Below are 6,046 nucleotides of genomic sequence, written 5' to 3' on the forward strand. Positions count from 1 at the left end.
ACCAGTTGAATAAGCAGAAAAGATGGAAGGAAACATTAATCAAATTAAGGAGGACAGAAGGAAGCAGCAGCTCTTGCAAATGGATGCAGACTTTAAATTTATACTTACCATGGGAAAACAAAAACAAGGCAGAGAAAGGATCTAGCAAAGCCAATGGGAACCACTAACAGATAAGGGTAACAAGATGGAGAAATAGCATCAGCAAGACAGGAGGAATAAAAAATGTAAGAATGGCACATAAACAAGAACACTCTCTCAAACCATTTGAAAAATACTAAGCAGACAATTGTCATAGTAGGACCTCAGGGTGCAGGACTGTACCAGAGGAAAAGTGCATGATTGCAGGGGAAGGCATAAAATTTAAGACTAAACAGAATTTCAAGAATGTATTCCTTAAGGGTTTGTTAAACTATGGGAGATGGCAGGAAAAGTACTAGAAGTTATAACTATGCATTAACAGTCCACAAAGCTAGAAATTTATGGAAAATGTATAAAAAAGCAAAAATCTTTAGGCATCACTCCAGCAAGGACCCTTTCCCACAGGATAAGAATGTGCTCCATTCATCTGCAGTCCTTCTCCTTGTGACAGACTGGATCAGGACTGCACTGTTTATCAACCCCTGCAACTGTCAGCAAACTGCTCTGCACTGGTGGCAGAAAATTAAAACCTTCCTTGGTGCTGCTTTCTCCACTCAGAATAGAAAGTGCCTTCCTCCCCATTAAGAAACCCATTCCCAGCCCAGAACGAAGGCTGGAAGTTTTTGGCAACTACAGATCTCACCACAAGAAAGCAGGGACCAGCACAATTTATATTGTTTTCTCCCTTGCCATCCATGTGTGGGGCCCCAAAGTGATGACAAGGTGGTTCAGTGTGGTTCAAGGCCAAATTCATAGACCAGAGACTCCCTGGAGACTGAGTAGATGCCTCTGTCAGGTTAGGAGATCCTGGAAACAGAAATAATAGCAGGATAAAAGTGAAAGAATGAGATGTTGCAGAACTGGGAGTCAGAACACTGAAGAGGGACTTTCCCTTTGCTCGTCCTGTTCATCTAAGCCTCCTGGCAATAAATTGGTATATGTGACTCTGGTTCAAATATCATGTGGACAGGGAATTCTAACACGGGGAAAGCAGCACTACGTCTGCTGACAAACATTACAATACTGGTGATCCTTGAAACATCAGGAAATTGGTATGAAATAATGTAATCTGCCAGCAGAGGGGAGGCATCATGTAGCTGGGAGCTCAATAAATTCTGCTCACAGTCCAAATACAAATTGGATTTTGTTTTCTGAAAGTCCTGTTGTAGACACACAACCTATGAATATAGGGAAGACCTCAAACCACAACTCCTTTCAACTCACAACCAAGAGGGGTTTGAAATGCTGATCCCACAACACTGACATTGTGCCAGTGATCATTTTTAATGAAAGAACCATAAGGAATGCCAATCCTTCTTGCAGTTGAACTAGGTGATTACTGGTCTTGTTCAACTGTTCTATTTTACTTTTTCATATATGCTTCAAAACATCCTTTGGTCTAGCTGTTTCATTGAAGTGGAACCTCTGCTTTGTTGGTCACCTAATGCAATTGACTAATTCCTCTAATTCCTGCTTTCCAGGACACAGACACCAATCTGTACTGATGAACCAACTGCTCTGTGGCCCTCTACTGCTCTACTGGAAAATCAGCAACAGAGTTTAAGTCAAAAGTTGATTAATTACTGCTCAGTGTTTAATTAGTTCTTCATGTACTACTGACAAATGTCATAGAGACATACCTTACTTCTCTCCAATGTGTCAAAAAATCTTTCCCCTTCATGCTTTTCCCCTTAGAGGTATGAAATTTGGTCTTATCCCCATTTTACAGACAGGGAATTGAGACAAAGGTGAGGAGGAAACAATGAAAGAGTCAGATTTTGGAAAGCTTTCAAGTCACCAAAGAAACTGTGAAACAGTCAGTGTGCAACTTGTGCATTTGGAGAGAAGAACAAGACAGGGTCTTTATCTCTTAAATACAAATGGAGATCTGAGAGGCTTGAGTCTGCTGATCAAAGCAGCTGCAGCAACAGCACCCCAACACCAGATCCCTAAACACAGGCATAAAGGTTACTTTTGGAACTCCAGCTTCCCTCAGTGGAAGTTAAAGGCTCCTGTCCTGCTCAGTAACTCTTTGAAAAAAAAAATCCACACCGTACAATAAGTCAAACTGCAAACTTCAGAGAGCAAAAGTAAATCGAGCCAGTGTTTGAAGACCTCTGAGCAGCACAAATGTATCTGTAACACAGCAGCACATGCAGTGTCAGTTTATCAGGAGTACCATGCCAGGAGTACAATCCACATTTATTCACAAAATGCAGAGAATCCCTGAATATAAACACAACACTTACATTTGGTAATGTGTCCTTCAAATAGGAAAAGCATCAGGTAGCACAGCCCTGTGGTAGGTGAGGAGATGAAGAGTGCTCCCACTGAGGAAAAGGAAGGCAGGTGGAGGTTGGCATCCCTTGATGTGGAGCTTATGAGTGTCCCCCTGCAAGAAGACATCATTTTCAAAGCTTTAGTAATTTTTCCAAAACTGCTGATTCCAGTAGGGCATAAAGTCAAGCTCTTGTCCTTCAACATGAAATGGTTAACACAAACTTTAAGAAGTTCTGAATTACTAACACATAGATTTTAAAAGACCACAATATTGCATAAAAATAAAACAGGGAAGCAAATTATCCTGGGATAGCAATGTGCCTCCACTGGTGGCATTCCAAACAGGCATAAATTACATTTCTAGGAAATGTAGATTGGCTGTAGAGTTAATGGCAGTCATCATTCCCTCTGACAATATGTGGCCAACCCTTCCACTATTCTGTCCAGGGCTAATACTGTAGTATTGAAAAATTTCACAAGACATGCCATTTTCATCCTATATCAGCACCCTGGTACTTCCCCCAGATCCTCTGGTCCAAGTTCTCTGCAAAACAGAAACAACAGAAAGAAAAAAACCCCATCTTCAACATTCTCGTTCACCGCATTTCCTCAACTGTTGATTCACAAATCTACATCATTATAATACCAGTGCAAAATCTATCCCTCCAGGCTAATATTTTAGCACATCCATAGCTCACTTCTTCCTTCTCTGCTACAGTCTCCACAAGGCAATAAAACAAACCACTTTTTTGTGTTTCCTGCACTTCCTAACATCTGTGACAAGACAGAGGGTGATTGTTTCTTCTCTCCACTTCAGACATCACTGCCATTATATTTAAGGGTATCTTCTAAAATTCCTTTCTATCACTTTTTAATGGAGACAAGATTCCAATGAACATCAAATGAGAGAATCACAGTATTTACCTTGACAGTGATAGGGCTTTTTGGAGATGTTTACATTCATAACAATGACCAGGAAGCAAGTCTCCTGTGACCAAGTTCCTGTGATTTGCATAGTGATCAAGGCCAGGTGGATGAGGTTTTAAGCTACTGGGTCTAGTGAAAGATGTCCTTGCCCATGGCAGAGGGGTGGACTAGATGATTCTTAAAAGTTTCCTCCATCTTAAACTATCCTGTGATACTGTATCTTATTTTATTAATCACAGTCTTTTTGATGACTCAGATGTATTTTGTGCAGTGTTTATGTTGTACACTCATGACTTCCATGTACATATCTCACAAGTTATCTCTGTGTTTTACCACACCACCCTTAGCTAGACAAGGTCTTGCCCTATCACTGAGGCCTCTCTGTGATATTACATTACAATAAAATGATTGAGATCTGAGGCTCAAATCATATGTTCTCCCAGATCAAATTCTTACCACGTTGTCCTAGATGGGCAGATGAAGCCAGCCCTCTACTCTTGCAGTAACAGGGAGCAATAGGACAATATCCATAATGCTACAAAACAAGTATTTTAGGAAGCAGTCCTTCCAAGGCACAGCCCTCCTGCTTAGCAAAATACCGGACATTACAGATCTGTAATTGTTTCAGAGGTGCAAGCTGATACAGACACCATGCTGATAATCTACTGATCACCTTCAGCTTGCACCCAAGTGGTTAAGAAAGCAGAACACATAAGGGAAAATGCTTATAGAGGATCAGAAGCACAGATCTTGATGATCCCACAGATCTGCTGGTGAATCAGCCAGTAGAGAGACTGAAACTTCCTTGGTTCACCTGGAAACTGAAGTGTCTTCATCCTGTGGATCCAGAGTACCCATCCAGGGACAATAGCACCATTCTCCCCTCTCCCTCAGTGGTGCTGCTGTGTCCCTCCCAGGCTGGGTAGCCTGGCTGTGACTCCCTCTGGAGCACTTCCAGTCCCTCCTTTGGGGTTCTCTAACGTCAGCTTTGAGGGCAGGCAGGCAGGGCCCCCTCCCAAACACAAGAGACTATAGATAGCTGCTGCAGCAAATGCTTTTCATTATGTGCCTCTCCCTCTCAACCCAGTGCGGCTGTGAGCAGCATGGGGCCCCCGTGCTGCTCTGCTACGTGTTTTCTGTTATTTGGGGTGAGCTGTGCATTCCTCACATGGTTTGAATGTCATGTGGAGCCCTGGGGGAATCCTTATAGGAGTAGGACATACAACAAGAAATCTGGAGGAGATTTCTAGCTATGACAGCAATCAGGCCCCAAAACAACCTTCCAAACTACAAAGGACATAGAAACAAAAATCCCATCTGTTTTCAAATGAGACCCTGATAAAGTTGTGAGTGATTACAGGATTTTTATCTGTGACAGCTAAGGACTCACAGCCCCAAGAAGTCTGATGCACACTGCACCAAGAAGACTGCACACTGCCTTCTCATCCTTCACCATGGAAATGTGACCCACTCTCCCTTCCTGAGGCACAAATGTGGTACCTTGTACTCAGGACAGGAAAGTAATCTCTCAGCCTGCTCTGCCCCCACCCCCTCAAAACAATTTTGGTCTGTGTTAAAGCCAATATGCCCAGTTCACATTTCAGTATCAGCTCAGAGTTTGCACAGAACATTGTTATGGATATAGAAACACAGGACTTCCTGGCATGGCTGAAGGCACTGATCTCAGTAGCCATTCCTCAGCCATGCATTTTATTCCACCACAGTTTTCAGGCTGCCAGTGTAGTTGGAAATTCTGCAGGTTCTGAAGGGCCAGCAGGACAGGCTAGGATTCCCTGTAAGTTTTAACCTGTAACTAAAGCAAAATATAATTTCCAGATCCCAGAGCTATGACAACATCAACAAAATTATGAACAGTTAGGAAAAGGGAACCTGAAGGAAAGCGAAGACTTCATGCCTGCACGATCTAAGCATCCATCTGGAATACAAACAAAAACATAGGAGCTCCCATAAGGTTCTGCATCCCATCCTGTAACTGTGGCCACTGGGCTGGCTACTTCAAAATGTGCCACGGATCACCTGGAAGGCAACACTAATAAAATACACACCAGAAAAACACTTTCATGTGATTGTTGATTAAATCTAGCACTGGGCTGAGGACTGAGCTTTATGGTCCCAGTAATAAATATAATGACCACTCTCTTTAAAAGTGGCATTTTGAGATTGTAACTTATTTAAATCAAAATACACTAATTTTTGGATTGCAAGATGTGTAGAGACACTGAATACAACAGCATGTGCAACACCCATGGCATCTCACACAGCTCAGACTACCTGGGCTCCTCTGTAACTCCCAGTAAAAATCCTGAAGAGCAGTAACACGAAACATTCACCACGGCTGCCACAAACACTTGTCCGGCCCTGTCCCTTTGCCCTCAGCACAGGCATCCCGGGAAGCCCAGCGGGGTCCCCGACACAGCCACGGAGCCACTAGCGCCATCTCCACCCTGAACGCGGCGCAGAGGACGGCACCTCAACCTCACCGCCAAGGCTCTCCCTGCGCCCCCTCAGCCCGCTTACCGCCCCGGGCCCGCCCCGGGCAGGGCCCGCCCGCCGCTCCCCCCGAGGGCCCCGCCCGCCGCTCCTCCCGAAGGCCCCGCCCGCCGCTCCCCCCGAGGGCCCGCACCGGCACCGGCGGCAGGCACCGGCAGGGCCGCGGCGGGTCCGCCAGGGGGCGCCCTCC

The sequence above is a fragment of the Sylvia atricapilla genome, chromosome 2 (genome assembly GCF_009819655.1).
Source record: "Sylvia atricapilla isolate bSylAtr1 chromosome 2, bSylAtr1.pri, whole genome shotgun sequence".
NCBI classification, from domain to species: Eukaryota; Metazoa; Chordata; class Aves; order Passeriformes; family Sylviidae; genus Sylvia; species Sylvia atricapilla.